This window comes from Nomascus leucogenys, chromosome 7b, assembly GCF_006542625.1.
Source record: "Nomascus leucogenys isolate Asia chromosome 7b, Asia_NLE_v1, whole genome shotgun sequence".
In the NCBI taxonomy this organism is placed as follows: Eukaryota; Metazoa; Chordata; class Mammalia; order Primates; family Hylobatidae; genus Nomascus; species Nomascus leucogenys.
In genome coordinates, this window is record NC_044387.1 from 86684673 (window position 1) to 86707622 (window position 22950).

Genomic DNA, 22950 nt, shown 5'->3' on the forward strand with positions numbered 1-22950 from the left:
ACACAACTTTCACCATGTCTGCATGTCACCTCTATGATTATTTACTTAGTATATTTTTGTATTAAAAGTTCTTTCTTTACAACCAAATCAGTTTATTTGCGTAGAAAACTTTATAGCATGTCCATAAAAATGACTTGGAATATACAAGAAAACTACTAAAATAATGAAAACCCATAGTGTGCATTCCCTATGCCTGTTTAAGAGCCCTGTGCTCATTTAAGGTGTCCCACTGTGGGTTCTGCGGTATAGTTTTCTAAGTCTTCCTGCTGAGAAAAATTTAAGTTACATCAGGTGCTAAGATTTGGTTACCATGATCTTGTTGGTTGGTTAAACTGGGTTTATTTTGAACATGGGAGAAGAAAATTGTTTTAATGAGTGAAAATGTTTTCATATGAATACAAAAGTAACGCAGACAAAACCAGCCTAGGAAGAAACTAAGCTATTTGGAGAAGGAAGATTACTTTATGAGCACTGATAAAATGCAATAAATTGATCCAGAGTCTAGCAAAGTGTGGGTACTGGTGAAAAAGTTCAGAGGGATTCATTGTTAAGGCGCTTGTAGCTTATTCTGAATAATAATTCATTTGTTAAAATATATTTAAACACATTGAGTATCAAATATGTATCATGCACTATGTTATGCAGTCTTCGAAAAAATGGTCATGAAAAAAGTTAGACCCCATGTCTACTGGAGGAGGCAGATGGAGAATTGCTGCTTTGTGGGGAATTAAAAAAAAGTGTAGAACATAGAATCTAGGAGTCAGGGAAGACTCCCAGGTGATGTAAACTGGGTCTTCAAGGATGCATAGGAGTCAGTCAAGACGAGGAGGAAGAAAGGATCCAAAACAGTGGTTTGTGTGGGAAAGAGAGTTTCTGGGGTGCCAGTTAAGTTGGTCTCCCCTGGGTGAGACACCCATGGGGACATGGGCGGCCTCTGAGGAGAAAAGTCTCCTTATTGCCTTCATGTCTTTATGCCCCCAGAGCATAACCGCTCAGCGGCATTCCGCAGGTCGCTCAGGGAGGTAGCACCCCCTTGAAGCAGTGGAGTATAATCAAACATCTTGGCTCCTCCTGAAACCCGCTCCCACCCGTTTTGAGTAGTTTAAACACATGCCTTTGCTCAAGGAAATTCACAGAAACCGCCACTGCTATACGTCTTATCCAGTGACTCACCAGTTCTCCTTCACTGATTAATCATTTTCCTCATCCTTTCCTCCCCGTTCCATGTGCCCTAAGAACAAAGAGCTTGTAAACCAATAAATTGGGCGGAGCCCGAGAGCTCTGGGACCTGAGCAAGCCTGAGACGCTCTGGTCCCCAGGAACCGCATTTTAAACGCTTCTTCTGCCTCTTTCTAACTCCTTTGTCTCCGCCGGACTCGGGGTACCCGCTTGGTGGCGTGGGGCTGGTTTCCCCAACAGGTTTGTGCAAAGCAGGAGGTACATTGAAGGACATACAAAGAGCATCACATAGCCTGAAGCACAATGTGCATGTGGTGGAGTGGCTTGGCACAGATTCTATGAAAGAAAGACCTCAGAGACGTAGGAGCAGCGTCTTTTTAAAAATGTGGAATTAAACTTAACCACCAGGGTAATCGTTAGAGATGGTAATTCCTTCTTAGCAAGTCTACTCAAATTTTTATATTTAATATTATTTTCAAAAAAGTGATGCAATTAATTGCAATATTTTGCAAATAAAACCTGATCATCTTGCTTTATACACGGGATAAATGGACTTTGAAGGAGACTTTGTTAGGAAAACGGACATGATGATGCAATAGATGCATGGTCAGTGTAACTAGGGGCTAAGAGTGCAGGTATGAAAATAGAAAAGAAAGAAAATATCAGAAAGATCACAAAGTATGTGATCAGAGTCAGGCATTATTCTGGAGTAAAAGAGAGATTTGGTTCTCTAGTACATTAAATTAACTGATATTTAAAGTCAACAAAGAGAGGGGATGCTGTTGGAATTGAGGGAATGAGGGCAAAATAGCAGTTTTTGAGTGAATTTAGGATATAAGAATAACAAAGTGAAGAGAAAAATGATTGGATGTCACAGAGTTTTACAATAAAAGTTATACAGATGATTGATTATTAATCTTATCTCTTTAGCAGTAAGTGGCTTGAAAAAAATTGATCTCGAAAGTAAGGTTCTTGTTACTAAAAATCCAAGGTTAAAATTGTGCTACAATTTGAATATGGAAATGCTCATCTGAGAATGTTTGGGTAATCAAACATGTGTGTACTTTACTTTGTTTCTGGACCATCTGTTATTTTTATTCGTAAAGAAGCATTTAGCTGATTCTTTCTAAGATAATTATGTCTAATTAAATATATCAGATATCTACAACTTATTAACTTTAAAATATTTCCAGTGTATTGCCACTTGTATACTGAAATGATAGAGGTCTAATAATCAAATTACAGGAAGAATAAGTAAATAATTGGCAAGGTTGAGAAATTAAAGTGTAATACAAATATTCACATTTCCTTTTCCTACTCTGGAAAACTTTCAGATCAGTTACTCTAAAATACTCAGTGATAACACTCAAAATAGTTCTTGAACAAAAACAGTAATTGTCTATTAATTAAGTGAAGATAAATGAATGAATGGCTCAGGTTGTCTGTGATGACTGATATTTTCAGTCAATAAAAATTCATATGTTCCATTTAGATCTGAAACAAATCAACTTTCAAGATTTTAATATAATCTGTTTGTATAGAAATTATCCTACTTTAAAGCTTTTTATTATGTTCTGTGTTGAATACACTGTAAGCACAACCATAGTGAGCATGTCTTGTCTTTTTTCTTTTAGAAAAGTTGTAGAAATATAAGAAAAATAACTTTTGTACATTTAGAGAGTCATAAGGATGATAGAGAGGAAAATAAACTATATATTAATAATATTCTTCACAATGGCTTTCAGAAAACCAATGCCCACATTTTTTTTCTGCAAAAAGAGGAGTGTCTCTTGAATCAAAGTAGTTTATATGAAGTAAGAATTATTGATAAAAACTAAATGTTCATTTACGGAAATGATCGCACTGTTTTCTTAATTGGTTACCATAAAGAGATCCTGAAAATATCAAATGATGAGTTGAGATTTTTGAAATAATAAAATAGGTGACAGTATGACTTATATGGACATACTTTAACTTATATAACAGAAATGAGCATCTTGTAAAACACAGTGGGTGATACAATTTGTGAATAATTGCTATCTCAGAGGGGTATGAATAAAGCTGGATGATTTCAACTCATGGTAGAATTTATAAAAGCCTTATTTGGAGCAGGCATTTCTCACAGCAAGTAGAGATAGAAAATGCATCAATTTCTATAGTCTTCAACTGCCCTATAAACAATATCAAGATTACACAAAGTATTGGCTTACAAATCCAAAGAATAAAATAAAAATGTCTCTTGTAGCTCAAAACAATATCTGAGAAATGTAAGTTAAATAAAACTTTGGCAAAATCAGAAGTGATTTGTGTAGGTATACAAAGCGTGTTGGTCGAGGAACTAGAATTTGAATGCCAAGTATTCTGATTTTTTATGCTTTACTTAGCCACCTTCACTATTAGTTGGATAGTAACTATACAAGGCATGCATTTGTATATATCTCTATTTAGATATATACATACATGCACATGTAACATAAAACAGATAACATGACATACATAATATGTTGTTATATAATCATTACATATGTGTGCAACAAAATGAGGAATATAATAGGCTATAATTTTGTAAGTTTGTGACAATATTTGAGTAACAATGGAATTTAAAAACAAAATTCTCACTATATATTTGCTGCAATTTCCTTAAGAATTTCCAAACAGTTCAAGTTTCAGTTAACATACCCACAAAGTCAAAGAGGTACAAACAAGATTACAATACTATTTTTTCTGTCATTTCCTGGAACGTTCATTAATGAAGAATACATTATCTTTTTTTTTTTTTTGCCAAGTGTTTTACAGGGCGCTGATTGTGGTAGCAAGAACCCAAAGAGGTCTTGATGTTTGCAAATTAAGTTAGGTAAACCTTTTCTGATAAAAATTAATACAGTCAGTGAAAATGGCAAGTGGTTTTCAATTCCTAGATTTTGAGTATTGCCTTCAATGTCTATTGTATAAAATGCATAACTAAATTTAAATGCTTCCTGTGTTACATTATTTATTCCTAAAGAATATTGTCTGCACATGTTGGACTGAGGGTAGGTTTATTTGAATGTTGTTTAAATTAATCAGTGTCTTCATGCTTCTTCTTCCTTTTTCATTGGGTATTGTGTGTTTTGAAAGTTAAGCTTTTAAAGAAAGTCCTTTGGAAGTGTGCTATCAGATTTTTGCAAAACCAAAAATGAATGACAAAGACTGTGTATGTATTCCAGGAATGTGTGTGTATTCATAGACCCATATGCTTATGTGACTGGTAGTATACAGATAAAATGATAATACTGAATATTTTTGGTGTGAGAAATCTTAATGATTGTTTTCTTCTCCTGGTGTGTGTTTTCTGTAGGGAACATGAATTATATTTTGTTATAGAGGGAATATGTATCATTTTTTAGACACAAAAAGCTATGGCAGATCAAACAATAGCAAAAAAAAAAAAAATTGGCTGTTTTTGAAAAAGAAAATTCCCTGAAAGGTAGGACTATTCTAGTTATCATAAATAATGTAAAAAGTCTGGTAGGCAAAGAAAATTTTTGTATATCTACGTAGGATAATGAAATATAAAAATGCTTAGGAAGATTAATTTAATGAGATGATTCAGCTGCTGAAACCTATATAAATGCAACATGCTGCGGTTGGCTTTAATATCTGATGTATACAAATTGCTGATGAGTAAAAAGAATAACTGCATCAACTTTTAGCAACTTCGAAATTTATAGTTAGTATGGATATCTTTGATAAGTACTTTAAATGCCATGAAATGTCCAGTTATGAAGTAATGTTCTGTTTATACAGTCTCACACTCACTAGTCAGAATTAGCAATATCTTTCAGGTTTGAAATCCACTTAAATTTTATTTCTTAGCTATAGAAGATATTTTGCTTAAATCTTGCACTTTGGTACTTCAAAATTTCATGTTAAGTGTCAGAGTTAAACAACTGAAATATCATAACACTTCATATTCACTTGGGACATTCATTTGTTAGGAATAGGAATTGTCCCAGAGTTGGTGCCATTTTCTGGCTCGTGTCCTGGGTACTCACAAAAGATTTTTACCAGCCTCCCTTTGGTTAAGTTGGGATCATGTGATCAGGTCCTTGTCAGTTAAGAGTTGATGTGAGATTTTAGGCATACCCTTTCCTCTCTTGTGACTTGAAGTGAAGTGTTCTGAGGTGCTACAGTTTCTGTAGAAATGCAATCTGGACTCCAGAGTGAGTGGAAAGCTGTAAAGGAGGGTCTCCTGACCCACAGTGAATCTTAAGTGGGCCAGCCATAAATCTAAGTTTAATAAGATTCCAGGGTTGATTCTCTGGCATAGTTCACCTTACCTTAATGAATACAAGTACATTAATTAATAGTTAAGAAAACGATGTGCTTCTGTTATTCCCCTAATACTAAGGTGTTTGGTAGCATCATGCTTTTTTTCATAATAAAGTTTATTTTTCAACACTCGGCGAACTTATTTGATCCTTTCTTTGTCCAAAGCATGCAGAAGTACACCCCATTATTATACTCTTTCTTTCCCCAAGGAATTGTATTAGGTAGGAAAAATATAGCCCATTCAATAAAAGAAATTGCTGTTTCTGCCTTCTAAGCCATAGTGTATCATTTATTTTAGCCATGATTCTACTGTTTGGGAAATATATTGATCAATCTTTTTTAGGCTATTCGGGAAGGGGGAAAAGTAGGCATAGTATAGTAGTCTAGAGAAGTTTAGACAAAATAACTTACTGTGTATAATAAGTAACAGGAATTTGGGGTTTGAGAATTTGGGACTGGTAGTCTGAGTAAAATCAGATGAGACATCTGATAACTAGCAAAAACGAGATCTCCAGAGAGGGCAGATTTTCAGAGTGAAAAGAAAGGTAGAAGTAGCATCCAGTTTTATAACATTTTCCTGTTTTAAATTATTCTCATTTAGATGAAACCTTCTGTTGAAGTCTACCACACATGATAATCTCATTACTGAAAGTGTGAAGAGTAAAGGAAGTGGTTTGGTATCCAGTGGTGAGACAGTGGTATAGAAAGAGGGCAAGGGTTCCAGGAAAGAAAAAATGGTTTTTTACTAGGCAATCATCAAGAAATTGACTGCAGTGTGGGCTGGCTCAGAGGTAAACCAGAGAAAAGCTCTCTCCTGACAGACAAGTAGAAGGTAGTTATTGAGGGAATAAGAATGCAGGAGGATGCAGGCTGAAATTCTCACAGCTCCTAGAGTATTTCCTTTGTGTATTAAAGGAAGAAATGATCTCAAAGCTGGAGGAGTTGGAGATATATAGGTAAAAGTTCTGTATCTCTTTTATTTTTATCCATGTATTTTGTTGCTTAGTGACATTTGCCACTTTTTAAAACCTCATTTCATAGTGACCAATTTAAGAGTGCATTTAAAGGAATTATATTTTAAATTTAATACCATTGTAAACCAAAAATAACTTATAGAATTTATATATTTTATATATATACACACACACATGCATAATGTATAATATATATAATAGGTAGACTATATAATTAAATATGTTTTTATGTCCATAGAGCAGGGAATTCTGTATGTAATTTTTTCCCACTTTTCAGTAAGAATTATTATATATAAATCTTTTTCTTCTACAATATACAATTGACATCTATTTCACTCTGTCTAGGCAGCCTCAGAATAAAGTAAGAGCTCAGTTTCTGGAGTCAGGATGTCTATATTCAAATCATAGCTACATGACTCAGAAAAAGTTATTTAACTTCCCACTGCTTTAATTTCTTCATCTGCAAAATGAAGATAATGATAGTACATTCGTCTTATGGATTTTGTAAGGATTAAATTGAATAATGTTTATAAATATACATTTCCTGGTATAGTCTCAGTTTTATACCAGTTTTCCCTGTGTAAAGTTTAAGAGCAACAGCTTTCATTTTCTGAAATTTAGTATATACACAGCTACATATAAAGGTTTCAGAAATATGACTAGTCCAAAATAAATACTTATCTATATTAGCTAATTTATTACTACTACTATGTATAGATTGATTTTAAGATTACTAATACTATTAATATCTCTTTTTTAATAATTGCATTAAGTTGAAAATTTAAGGATGCTTTTTTCTACCTTTCCTAACTTGGACATCGTAAGCCATCATATGAAAGGAAGTTCATCTACATGTTATTTCTATTTTGAATGATTCTTATCATGTGTCCTAATTAATATTTATAAATGTATTTCCTGCTTAAGTAACCAAAATATATGAAGATGGTTGCATCAGATAAGATTGCATGCTGCAAACATAGAAAAACACAAGGCAATTTGGCTTATAATGAGCTAAAGACAAATATATCTAATAACTGGAAAGCTTAGAATAAGATCTAAATCTGGATAAAGCTTGTTCCAACCAGCAAATCAAGATTCTTCACCAAGAACCTTGGTTCTGTACACTTCTGAGCTTTCATCAATATTGACTTCATCCTCAAGCTTGACTTAGTGGTTTGCAGCAGGTCCAACCTCCCATACAAGGCCATTGCTGAAGAAACACATTTCAACACTTGAACACTCTAGTATTCTCTCTTCTTTATGTTAGTATTTGCATACTTTATAACTAAATTTGCAGTCCTGATGATACTAAAGTGAATAATGTTATGTCTTATAGGCTCATGACCTGGTAGCATTACAAATGGCCTCAGTTCACTTTTTTCACACTGATACTTAGCTTTGTTGTTTTCCTCTTATATTCCACTTTGACTTACCCTCCCTTCTGAATGCAGCAGGATGTCTTTTTTAATCTGTTGCTGTGCCTTATATTTTGATTTTAGAATCATGTACAATTGCTCCAATACATGCTGCATTGTGTCCTTGATATTTATATTTTGCTCCTGGAATTTCTTCAGTTATTTTGTAGAATCTTATTTAGTATTTGTGGGAAATATTTTCTTCCATAGGCTGAATCTCACCCACAAAATTTTCCTTAAGAATATGTGCAAAGGCAGAGTATTGGCAACTGTTTCAAATGTTTCGTTCATATCTATGCCTCACTGCTCAACTCTCTCCAAATATTTAGTGTATGATTCAATGTTCAAAGGTGCTGAATTCTCATTAATTATATTATCCTATCAACTAGTTAACCATCATTTTATAGTATTTCATCTAACTCTGAAGAAACAAAACTTACATAATTAAATATGTGGCTACCAAAATTGTATTATGAACCAGTAATATATTCCAGAATATATTTATGATACAATATGTGATATAAACTCTCATTAAATATAGCATTGTGAACAGTGCATTTTGCAAGACGTTAAAGAGCAGTATTAACTTCCATCTCACAAGTCAGCCCTTATGTTTTCTTTTTTTGGTTGGTAATGTTACAAATTTGTCTATCAATATCTGAGTGGTGCAGCAGTATAGGAAGATTCTAGTAACACAAAATGCAAGTCCTACTTATATGTGTTTACTAAACAAAACAACCCTTTGATTAAAGATCTTTAAAGCATCAATTACTTGATTTTCAGCATTCATGAGAAACATTCTACATAATTTCTTCCAAGGCCAATAACAGTCTGCACCATATAATAATATTTCCGTCAGCAATAGGCCACATACACCATGGTATTCCCATAAGATCATGATGGAGCTGAAAAATTCCTATTACCTAGTGCTGTAGCTGTTTTAGTGTCATCACACAATGCATTACCTTTTCTTTGTTTAGATACACAAATACCATTGTGTTACAATTGCTTAGTGTTCAGTACTGTAACACACTGTACAGGTTTGCAGCCTAGGAACACTAAATGATACCACCTAGGCTAGTTGTAGAGTAGGCAATGCCATGTGTAAGTACATTCTGTGATGTTTGCACAAGGACAAAATCACCTAATGATACATTTCTCAAAATGTATCACTATCATTAAGCAATGTATGACTGTACTACATAAAATCTCATGTACCTTTATATTGATAGGGTAAACATTTTATTTACTCTCTCAATACCCATTTCAGAACTTAAGTTTAAAAATCTCAATATGGTTCATTTAATATAAAACCAAGTAAATTCTTGAATTTTAAAATGTTATAAAAATACTAACATATATGTATGTGAATATTTATGCTGCTCAATTCGTGGAAACAAGTATTTGGAAGTTAAGCAATCTTGTTGAAATAAGGACCCATGATTATTTTCCTTTTATGACTCATTATAACCAGAGTGTTGTAAGTTGTAGTAAACTAGTTTACATTTTAGTTTATATTTGTTCTAATATGTCATTCTCATTTTGGTGGTAGTTTTCATTTCAACTATTATTCTAGTTATGAAATCATTTTAGTTTTATTTCTAGCTAGATGAAATAATTGTGGATTCCTATATGAATTCTTATTGTTGAATCTAAACACAAAAGATGGTTATAATACTAGTAACCAACAAATTGCAACAAGTAATAACTTGATGACAAATTGTAACAAGTAATAACTTGCAGCGATGGGAAATAAAAATATTGGATTTATATTAGGTTTCATTTGTTGTCATTATTGCAAATCAAAATTGATATTTTGGTTTAATTTGTTTTAGAACAGCTGCCATTAATTATGTTAATGAGCAGTTCTCTTACAAAACTCAGAAAAAGTTATTTGATGACTTAGCTGTAACCACCATACTCATCATTATAGGCAACTGAACTCTCTAGGGAATAAACACTAATGGAGCGATTCATTTTATCTCAGCCTTTAGACCCACTATGTAAGAATGTTTCCTCAGGAGAACTCACTGTATGCTTAATTATTCTTAATCCCATAGCAAAGGGGAAAACAAAATGAATGGAAACATGAAATAACTAAATGTGTATTCTACCATTTAAAAACTCTAGTCTTTTTTTTTATTATACTTTTAAGTTTTAGGGTACATGTGCACAATGTGCAGGTTTGTTACATATGTATCCATGTGCCATGTTGGTGTGCTACACCCATTAACTCGTCATTCAACATTAGGTATATCTCCTAATGCTGTCCCTCCCCCCCTCCTCCCACCCCACAACAGTCCCCGGAGTGTGATATTCCCCTTCCTGTGTCCATGTGTTCTCATTGTTCAATTCCCACCTATGAGTGAGAACATGCGGTGTTTGGTTTTTTGTCCTTGGGATAGTTTACTGAGAATGATGGTTTCTAGTTTCATCCATGTCCCTACAAAGGACATGAACTTATCATTTTTTATGGCTGCATAGTATTCCATGGTGTATATGTGCCACATTTTCTTAATCCAGTCTATCGTTGTTGGACATTTGGGTTGGTTCCAACTCTTTGCTATTGTGTGAATAGTGCTGCAATAAACATACGTGTGCATGTGTCTTTATAGCAGCATGATTTATAGTCCTTTGGGTATATACCCAGTAATGGGATGGCTGGGTCAAATGGTATTTCTAGATCCCTGAGGAATCGCCACACTGACTTCCACAATGGTTGAACTAGTTTACAGTCCCACCAACAGTGTAAAAGTGTTCCTATTTCTCCACATCTTCTCCAGCACCTGTTGTTTCCTGACTTTTGAATGATGGCCATTCTAACTGGTGTGAGATGGTATCTCATTGTGGTTTTGATTTGCATTTCTCTGATGGCCAGTGATGATGAGCATTTTTTCATGTGTTTTTTGGCTGCATCAATGTCTTCTTTTGAGAAGTGTCTGTTCATGTCCTTTGCCCACTTTTTGATGGGGTTGTTTGTTTTTTTCTTGTAAATTTGTTTGAGTTCATTGTAGATTCTGGATATTAGCCCTTTGTCAGATGAGTAGCTTGCGAAAATTTTCTCCCATTTTGTAGGTTGCCTGTTCAATCTGATGGTAGTTTCTTTTGCTGTGCAGAAGCTCTTTAGTTTAATTAGATCCCATTTGTCAATTTTGGCTTTTGTTGCCATTGCTTTTGGTGTTTTAGACATGAAGTCCTTGCCCATGCCTATGTCCTGAGTCTTTGTTTTGGTTCTTCCCAACTCACCCTTTGCAATAGTGCAACAAATAAAAGTGATAATAATGGAGCTTGAAGGTACATCTGAGAAGGCTAGGTCCTCACAGAATCTTTAAATCCAATAATGGGTGTAAAAAGTCATTATTGCTGACACCAAATGATAAGAGAAAACCCTGCAAAAGAGAAGCCATAGAAAAAGACTGTTTACTCCAGGTGAGCAATGGGAGTGAATTTAAATGTTGTCAATTTAGGAAGACCATAGGAATCTCCACTGGCGGATCAAGATGCTCCCCTATTTTACAGTGTCAGAAGGCTTTAGTTTTGCATTGAGAACTCTAGAAATAGAAACCTCAAACCCAATCCCCATCAGATAGTAGTAACTGATTAAAGTTTTTGGTCCACAACATCAGAAATAGCAATACATTTCTATGTAGGTAGTCTGTCACAGAACAAGAGATGCCAAACATGAGATTTGAACGGGTATTTGATGATGTTTGAGGAAAAACATGCATGAACATGTAAAAAGTAGAGATTCAGTAAGGGGATGAATAAAAACAAATTAAAACTTAGTAAAGAAAGATCCTGTGGAATCAGCAACAATGAAACTCAAGAAAATTTTAACAAGAAACAAAACAGATTTCCAAGGATTTTTGATTATAGCCCTCAAGGTCACATAAGACAACAATAACAAAACAAAAGCAAACAGTCTTTTGAAAGAAATGTGTCATAGCTTGGAGAAAAAGCCGAATGTAATCTAAATTAAAAGTGAAAAAACAACTACTAATTTCAAGGACAAACCCCAGAAAACGGTAATTTAAGTATAAGAAGTCCTAAAAAGATACAAATTAAAGAATGGAGAAGTAATAATTCAATAGATAGTTTTAAAATTTCTTTGAACTGCAACATGTAAATCTTTGTGTAAAAGGTCTCCCAAGTCTTGAGGAATACAAAGAAAACATATAAATCAACATATATGACTAACCATAAAAGATAAGCAGAAAGTTTTACAAGTTTCCATACAAAAGGAGCAGACTTCTGAAAAAGGAAAAATAATTCTGTTAATAATGCTTCATTTGCAATACTGACAGCTACATGAAAAAGTGCCACCTAAACATTATTGCACAAAGAAGAACTACAATTCAAAGGTTATGAAAAACAATATGCACTACCAATGGTAATAAGTATGATAGTAACAAGCCTTATTTTTAGGAAGCTCATAGTCTTTAAATCAGTATTCTGCTTTTAGCCAATAATACAATGGAGGCACAAAGACTTTTTGCTGTATTGTTTATAAAAGGAAAAAGTTAAAATCTAAATGTTTGCTTAACATTAATCCTTTGGACTTTCTATTCATGCTTCTCTCTATGAAGTGAATACTCCTGTACTTTCAAACAGCATAATGGATCTGCTTAAATTTACATTTTAAATCCTTTATGTTTTCTTGAAGATTTTAACTGTTTTCACCAAAATGCACAATTTCATTCACCATTTCTGGTGTTCTTCCATTACTTCTCTTGCCACATTTTATTGCAAGTTTTTATTTTCAGTTACATTCTCCCATTGGAAGAATGTAGAGAAAAAGTAACTTTATTTCTAATTTACTAGATTCCTGCCATTTATTACTATGTTGGGCTTATTTTAAGATGCTTGGCTGGGCGCGGTGGCTCGCGCCTGTAATCCCAACACTTTGGGAGGCCGAGATGGGCAGATCACAAGGTCAGGAGATCGAGACCATCCTGGCTAACACGGTGAAACTCCATCTCTACTAAAAATACAAAAAATTAGCCAGGCGTGGTGGTGGGCGCCTGCAGTCCCAGCTACTCGGGAGGCTGAGGCAGGACAATGGCGTGAACCCAGCTGGCGGAGCTTGCAGTGAGCCGAGATTGCGCCACTGCACTCCAGCCTTGGGGACAGAGCAAGACTCTGTCTCAAAAAAAAAAAAAAAAAAAAAAAAGATGCTTAACAAACACTTGTTGAATTAATACATTACAATTTATTTAACTGAGTGCCTTTTAGGGAAAAAGTTTTAATTCAAATGTTGCTGTTACAGATATTGATGGATTCTACTCTTGTTCGTTTAGTTATGTTTTTTCAAGTTTCTGCTTTGCCACGTGGGTTGAATTCATATGCATAAAGTATATATAATAAATTAAAATCTATTATTTGAGTAATTGTATGCTAAATATTGGATACATAACTTGATAAAATATTAATGCTATCTATTTTATAAAATTATATCTCTTCCATTTATCATTTAGGGTTTTGCCTGATGTCTACACAAATGCCTAAGACTAAAAATAGTCAACTTTTTGTTGGCTTTGCAGATCAGTTAGACAATACATTATTTAAACCACAATGAAATTTTATATTGCAATCCAAATGTATATTTTTATTTAACTTATTTTTGAGTTCTCCTGATTAATCTCTTTGCAAATTGTACTAAAATGACTTTTTTTTTTTTTTTGAGACCGAGTCTTGCTCTGTCACCAGGCTGGAGTACAGTGGCATGCTTTTGGCTCATTGCAACCTCCGCATCCTGTGTTCAAGCGACTTTCCTACCTCAGCCTCCCAAGTAGCTGGGACTGCAGGTGCTCACCACCACCCACAGCTAATTTTTTGGGAATTTTTTTTTTAGTAGAGACGGGGTTTCACCGTGTTGGCCATGATGGTCTCGATCTCCTGATCTTGTGATCCACCTGCCTTGGCCTCCCAAAGGGCTAGGATTACAGGTGTCAGCCATTGCGCCCGACCAAGATGCCTTTTTAGATTATTCTCTCTCTCTTTCTCCAAGGGTTTTGCTTCTGTTAATTCCTTATAGTGGAAAATGAAAAAAAGTTATTAAATGCAGCTATTTTCCAGAGCAATAATAATATCTATGACCAATATCGAAAGGTAATTCAACTACTACATATAAATATTTATAAAAAAGATGCTCAAAGTTTTGATTCACATCTTCTGCTTTGGGACCGTGGAGTTCCAGGACCCCAAAATGCTGTTGATTACAGAATGGAGAGAGTCAAAGGTGCCTTCTATTTCCAACAGAAACAGAGGCCAAGGAAAATATTATCTATACTTTTATATTGCAAACCTATGTCATTTCACATGCTCATTTTTATACGTGATGATTGGACACTGTAAATGCTTTGAAAAATGTACTGACTTTGTGGTTCAAAGAACACATGTTGAAACTAAAGTAAGTCTTAATTACCTTATTTTCCAAAGTATGTAACATTATTGCTCTATTGCAATAAAACCAGGATTGTTGATGGTTGAGAAAAGGGCAATAAAAATAAAACCTGAAGGTCATGCTAAGGCCAGAATAATGAATTGAAGTGAAAGTATATGATCCTGGCATTCATATAAAATAAAATCAACCATGGAAATTCACAATAAGCCCAAGGCTATGCACAAAGTATAATAGAGAAAAGCTGGCCTTAAATGAATCCCAGAGGAGATTGTGCAGAATCGCTCTCTGGATGAAAGATGAATTCCAAAATAGTTTTATTTGTTGAAATTATTTGAAATGATTGAAACGGCAAGCACACTTTGGCATATATTTAGTCACTTCAGGATACTGACACGTTATTAGTATTCAGCACTAATACCAGTGGACACATTTGTACAGTTATTTTCCTTTTCTTGTCATGTGAATGTAGTATTGTTTCCACATGCATACATCCCTCTATAGGCTTAATGATTGCATTTGTCTGTTGGCAGGTGCATGCAAATATTGTTAGATTGAATATGTGATTGTTTCTTTTTCAGAAATGTAAATTGAATATTTTAAAAGCATTTTAGGTTCACCTTCTGAGTATGCTAGGAAGTGAACGTTGTGTGATTCATTCCTTTTGTAAGGATAATGCAAACTAAGAGCCATTTCTCACCAGCACATAGCTTAATATCTGAAACTCTAGATTCAGCATTTGGGATTATGCTTCTTTTTATATATAGCTAGGAGGAACAATGCATATTTAGTAAAGGCACGTCACGTAAATATTATTTACATGAGCACCAAGGAATACGTTTTCATAGTCATCAAATGTTTATTGAATACTTACGTGGCCAGTACTATTATATGGTCATAATAATCAATGTAAATGTATCAGTGAACAAACTATAAAATTCTTTACCCTTACGGAGATTACATTCTAATGGAGATTGAAGAGAGAAAGTAAATCAAAGAAGGAATTGATACAAAATATTAGATAATAAGTGGTATGAAGAAAAATAAAGCAAGTAAAGGAAAAGGGTGTTGCCCAAGGTGAGATGTATACATTCAATAAGTGAGACCGTGTTTATGAATGAAATAATATCATGTTTGGCATTTTCTTGAAAATACTCTATGGTCCAGTGCAGGTAAATAGAAAGGACCATGGATGAAATTCGACCATGAGTTGATATTTTTTTTTCTCTAGATGATATATGCATGGGAGTTCATAATCCTGCTCTCTCTGCTTTTGAAAATGTTTGTGAGTGTTCATATTTAGTTAATAAAAACAGCGTTCACAAAGAATTTCCCCAGGAAGATAACATTAAAGAGCCAAATTGGAAGAAGTGAAAGATTCAGGTGCAGGAATAGCAGTTACAAGCTGTTGAAATCATTGCATGCCTGGAAGGTTCTAGAAATAGAAGGTAAGTGTTGCTAGACTAGAACGAAACAAATTGAGAATATTAGGAGATGACATCATAAAGGAGCCAGGTTGTGTAGGTCATTGTAAGAATTTTGCCATGTGTAAGATGGGAAGTCATTGGAGAGGTTCAGCAGAGAAAAGGTAATCCAATTTGAATTTTAGAAGCATCACTGTGGCTGTGCTGCTTAGACAACAGTAGAGATAAGCATGGAATTCCTGAGACTAGTCAGTTGGCTATTTCAAAATGCAGAAGATGGTGGCTTGGGGTAAAGTGATATCAATGGAGTTAGTGAGATGTGGTCAGCCCCTGAATTTGTTAGCAGGTGGCATCAATAGGATTTGCTGAAGGAAAAAATGTGGGTTGTGATTTATGAGAGAAAGAAAAGACTCATGGATGATTCCAAAGTTTGGGCCCATGCAAATTGAAAGAAGAATTTTTCCATTAAGTGAGACAAGGAGAACTGCAGGAAGATTAATTAATTAGGGGGAGATTTTGTATTGTTGGTCTTAAGAAAGACAGTGGTGAGAAGACAATTAATGTTTTAAGATAAGAGATGATATTTCAGTCTCTCTTATAGACGAGAATTGAAGCTATAGAGTAGCGATAGGCTTATAGTAAGCATGTAGGCTTTCCCTTGAAAAAATATTTTGGAAAAAGCAGAGTGTTTATATTTCCCAATAGTATTTTTTATAAAGGTTTCAAAGAGTTCTAGTTCTTGATTGTTTCCATTTAGTCACAGAAATTTATAAACTTGGTTAGTGCTTTATAGTGCCCAGCAGTGAATTTGGGCAGCAAACTGTAATCATAATCCATGACACTACATGCATTTCTTAATCTGCAAAAGCTACATTGCAAATAATGATATAAAATCTATAGAAATGATTATCACTTGGGCATTAATGTCACATCTGTCTGATTATTACCAAGACTTAAAAAAATTACTTGTCTCCTTAGCATGGAAATAATTTATCTTAAAACGAATATTTCCATTTACGAAGTGCAAAGTGCTTACATATATGTTATATGTTTTGATGCTGATCGCATAGGACCTTTGCAAAAACATTGTTTTCCGTACTTTAAAAATGTGAAACTTGATATTAAGAGGTTGACTCACAATGAGGACTAACCTGCACACAACTAAAACTACAATCTAGATCACCTTACTCTTAACTTATATCACTTGTTAATATTACTTTATACTTGGCTGTGTGTATGTGTGTATAATCATATTTAAATATACACACATATGTATTTACACAAATGCATTTATGTATTAATATATGTATTAGCCCATCCTCACAATGCCATAAAAATACCTGAGACTGGGTAATTTATAAAGAAAAGAGATTTAATTGACTCATGGTTCTGCAGGCTGTAAAGGGAACATAGCAGCTTCTGCTTTTGGGGAGGCCTCAGGAAGCTTGCAATCATGGCAGAAGACAAAGGGGAAGCAGATGTCTTACATGGCAGGGGCAGGAACTAGAGAGAGCTATGGGGGAGGTGCTATACTTAAACAACCAGATCTCATGAGAATTACTGTAAGGAGGACAGTACCAAAGGGATGGTGCTATGCCATTCATAATAAATCTGCCCTCATAATTCAATTACCTCTCACCAGGCCTCGCCGCCAACACTGGGCATTACAATTCAATGAGATTTGGCAGGAACACAGATCCAAATCATATCAGTGTATATATGCATACACACACACACACACACACACACACACACACACTTCATTTAGCTAATGCTGTGTGTAAAGCTATCCCAAAACCTAGTGGGATTAAACAAAAATTATTGTATTATGCTCAGAGATTCTGGTCCCATTAATGTATTCCTTTATTCCATGATGAATGGGATCTTGGATTGAAAGCTTCAAATGCCTGGGGTGACTTGAACACCTGGGGGCCGGAGTTATCTGGGTACTTTTTACTCACCTGTCTGGTGCCTGGGATGGTAAGACTTGAACTCATTGATCAGATTGTCTTTTCATTGCCTCTGTACATAGATTGGGCTTTCTCCAAACATGACAATCTCTGGGTTACGGGACTTTTTGCGTAGAGGTTCGGGGTCCATGAATGAATATTCCAGTGAACGAGGTCTTTACAGGATAGCCATAAAAGTCACCTAATGGTGTTTATGCCATGCTCTGCTTGTCAAAACAGTCACAAGATTCAAGGACAAGCAAAACAGACTTCATTTCTCAAAGGGAAGGGTATCAATGCGTGGCTGTGTTTTAAAGCCACCACAGAGACCAGAATGTTTAGAGTTTAGTTCTTACCAAAGTTTGTTAATACTTTCTAAAAATAAATACATTCAGTAAGTCTGAGTCAATATGAATGTGCTATAGAAATAGTATTTCTGTTGAATTTGGGTTTTTAGTTCCTGAGTCTAATATTGAGGCAAAGGTCCCAACATTCTCTCACAGTGCTGGGCAACTAAAGTCATATTCCCTGCTCAGTGCAGGTCGTTTGACCTAGAAATACAAACAAAAAACCAAAGAAAACCAAGAGATAAATTGTATGGAGACCCATTAAAGTAGTACATTGAAATAAGGGCTGTAATAGAATGTTACCAATAAAAACAGCAACAAAATATGTCCTTGGTGTTAAAATTGATTTATGTAATCCTTTTGCAATTCTATCCAAGTTGAAGATCCAAAGCTGACGCAAATGCAAATACAGCCTCAAGCTATTGAGCAAAAGAATAGCACGTATTTACAGAACAGTGCTTCTTAACTAAGAGTGCTATTGCCTCTTTTCTCTCCAGTGGGCAATTGGAAATCAGTGTGATTGGGTTTTCACAATCACTGGCAGTGTTACTGGCATATAATCAAGATGGAGTGCCCATAAATTTTAAACATCTTGAAATAAAGCCAGTCCCATTCAACAAAGTATCATCCCAACCAAAATTGCAATAGAGCTCTAGTTGATAAATATTAATACAGTGGACAATCTAGAATATATTAACTTGCTTTAAGAGATAATATATATATATTATCTCTTAAAGCAAGTTAATATATTCTAGATTGTCCACTGTATTAATATATATATACACACACACACACACACAAATTAATTTATTTATCATACTGGAAAATGGCAGCCATTCTTACTGTCAATCCCCATGAAGGGATACCATAGTAGAAAATATTTGCTAGTCATTTCTTCTAAGAAGTTTCAGAAATATACATATGGCTCCTTTAAAAAATTATTGTAATTTCCAGATAATATAACAGAATTTATTTTGCTAATAAAGTCCAAGTTTTGTTGTTGATTGCTGAAGGGGAAGTGAAGTAGAAGAAAATGTAGTCAATTGCAGCAATGTGGTAATAACTACTATGGGTTTAATTTCAAAAATTGATGAAAGTACTTAGGAAGAATGTATGACCTGGTCTTGATTTGAGGGAAATCGGGACTGTCTTTCTAGAGATTGAAGAAAAACCCTCGAGTTACAGGAAGAAGAATGTATCAAGATAATAATTTGGTGTATGTCAGTTCTGGCCATCTGAACAGGGTTCAGCATTGTTGGCGCTTAATGCATATAGTAAATGACCCAATTAGGTCTGCAGCAAGAAGGACCTTCAGGATCTGACAGTGAAGTGTTAAGCAGGGGAATGGCATTGATCTTTTGGCTGTAAGAAATCACTCTGCCTACATATAGGGAAAGAAATACGGGAAAACAAACTAGAAGCTGGGACCCAGGTAAACCAGGCAAGAGACAATGATGGCACAAACTAAGCGTGGCATTAGGGATGGCAATCAATTGAAGTAATCAAGAGATAATAGGATGTATAAGGGGTTAAGAACTAGGGAATCAGAGGCCTCTAATATGTAGTGGCAAGGAAGGAAATTGAGATGGGGAATATAAGAGGAAGATCAGGTATTTTGTATTTTGTGGGAAAGGGGAAGAGTAATAAACAGTGAGCCTGCTGAACATATTGTAGCTTACTGTGCATGTTATCAGAGATGCACAGTAGGCAGTTAGATACACAGGTGTAAAGCACAGAGAGAGAGCTGGTCTGCAGATCGAGACTTGGCAGTTTGTTGCATATTGTATTCAGCCACCATAATATGAAAGATTCAGAATACCTTACAGATACCATGGTAGGGTCATTTAGGGGACTTTCTGCTTATTTTCTTTAGAGAGGAATATGACCACTGGGGAAATTACATATCTAGCATTCAATTGTAACCTAAATCAAAGAGAGCCAATTGGAAATTTCATCAGATTTAAATGTTTCGAAAAATAGATACCAGCAATAAAGATTACATCATCAGATAGAATATCTATCGAATATCTATCTGCTATCTGTATTTTTCCTATATTCTTATTAATAAAGCTCTGAATTCTTTACATAAAGTCCAGTGTTTCAGTCTAGATTAAAATCCAATTCAAAAGCTGGGCATAATCATCAGCAGTTTTCTTTTTCTGTTTATGAACTTGGCTCAAAGAATAAGATTTTTATATTTTTGGCAAGGTTGAAAAGTTAATTAGAAAGTGTTACTATGGAGAAAATAGATTGTGGCAGATGTAAATAATCAATAATTGAGGAGGAAAGTGAAAGTGTACCAAAAGAATGTCTAGCAGGATGTGCCTCTGTCATGGGGAAATGAGTAATTAAAGTAGTAAGATAATTTGCCCTCTTCATACTTTCTCTATAGTCCTATAGATTCTTATAATGCTATTTTACTGAGGTTTTGAGGCAAATTTTCATGAGTTTTATAATTGAATATTTAAAAATTCAATAAATTTTGGCCTTCAGAAATATCAGTATCAAAGTAAGGATGATCATAAGCATGATTGCACATCTATCTATCTGCAGAAAGGTTAATGTGGGATTAATAAGTAGAATAAAAAATGACCACTAGTCTATATCATGAAACTTGTGTTTAACTCACAGGTGTAAAAGATGGGGCTAACCTATAGACTATCATTTAATAATGATTTCAGAATGCGGGAATTGTTAGATTAATGACAATTTTATGAATTCATTTATTCATTATACATGTACTTAACAGATTAGTATGAAGCATCTATTATTACATGTCAGTCGCTCTTGTATGAGCTGAGGGTACAATAGTGAATAAGAGAGACAATGTGTTACCCCTAAATAACTTATATTCTAGTGATATGGGGGAGATAAAAACCTAGTTATAGGTAAGTATTCTGATAAATATAAAGTTTTCAGTGAAGAATAGGTGATTAATATCCTGGATCCAAAATTGATTTGCAGATTTCCATTTTTGTCAATACACTAGAATAGATTATCTCAAAAGTTTTTGCTAATAGTATTATAGACCACCAGAATGAAATATTAAAGTTGCCTCCATTATCAAAATGCTTAGTTGAGTTTACAGGAAAGTAGTGAAATCCTCAGGTGCTAAAAAGTGAACAGGGACTTGGAACCCAAAGCATTAACATCAGGTAGAGACAGAAGGTGAAACCTTGCTCCTTTTGAAGTGGTATAATGGAATTAAGATTCATGAATAAAGATGAGATCTCAAAAGGCTCTCTTCTGAGGAAAAGGCTGTAATGTAAAAAAATTCTGCTCATGAATACAGAGAGACGTGAGACAAACTTGTCTGTCTTGGTCTGAATTCCAAGTCAGAATAATCATCATTATCCATAAGTATGGGCCTGTATGTGCTGATGTTTTGGATTGAGTTTTTACTATTCATGACATTAGGAATCTTCAGTGAGAGATATTAACAAAAACAATTTGTCTGTTTATGGCAAATCCTACTGGATTTCTTATCGCTAGCAAACCATGTCTATCTCTGAATAGATGCAACTTGATCCAGGTCATATGCTATTTATACAGATAAAGCTCAGCTGAATATGAGTTCATAAGTCAAAATCACAAAATATAACAAACATGAAAATCCATCATGAATGAGTCAGTAGCAAAAAAGTCACAATATTCAAATCCACCCCTCCTCCCAAACCTCACATACCAGATAAATTAGACTCTAAATTAAATGTTTGGTATTGCTAAGGGTATAAAGAACTAGAGTGCATAAAAGTATTAGAGGCTCTGAAAAGTAAAAAACAGCTTTGAAAGAGAACTAACTCAAATTTTTATAAATAAAAATCATTATTCATTTAAAATAGACAAAACCCTCAATGTATAGATTAACAAGTAAATTATACACAACTGAAAAAAAAACATAGGTCTAAATGTCTCTAATATAACATAGAGAAATAAAAAGAAGACAAAAAAGAAATAGAATTTAAGTCACTGAACATGGATCAAGGATTGCACTAATCATTAAGGTATTTCAGAAAAAGCAGATAGAGAATAGGGAAGCAATACAGCTGAAAGAAAGTATCACTGAATTTTTATGAATTCATAAAATAAATAGATCCTTGGTATGCAGAGTTATAAAGAGTCTTGAGCAAGATAAAAAAATTAATGCACACCTGGGCGTGTTGTACTGAAATAACAAAACTCAACAGCAAGGACAATATTTTAAAAGTAGTAAGAGGGAAAAGGACAGAGTACTTAGAAGTTAATGATCATGAGAATTAGGCCTGTTTTCTCACCTGAAAAAGACTAAACTATAAGATAGTAAAATATCTTCTGAGTGGTGAGTTAAAATAACTGTCAATATAGAATTGTATGTCTAAATGTGCCATCATGCAAGAGAAAATTGTTTATAGACACACATAGAAAGGGGAAAAATCCCATGCTGAAAGAAAGTAGACCACTAACTTCACAAAATACGACAATGAACCCAGAGGGTAACGGTAAAATCCCAAAAGGAATAGTCAGTGCAGAGATTGATGTGCATATGGGTAAATCTAAGCAAAGATCGATAGTATAACAGATAATAAGAGTGATGATAGTTACAATGATAATGAAATACTAATAAATCATCCTGGAATTATAATAGCAAAGAGTACTACAATTTTGGATAAAAAAAGGCCAGAAGCTAGTTATGAGTTCCAAAGAACTTCACAAAGTTATTTGTACTGTTCAAAAATGGATGAGAGATATTATTAAACTGTAGTTTGGTTTAATCTATAACATAAAGATCAATTTAAAAAACTTGAGGTTGCAGAAAGACCAAAAGAAAAAACTGTGTATTGTGGCAGCTATACAAATATCAGATTAAGTAGACTAAAAGGGAAAAAGAAAAATCACCACATATTATCAATGATACATTTGCTAAATTGACAAAATAAAGCAACATAATAGAATAATTAGAATTTTTGTGCAT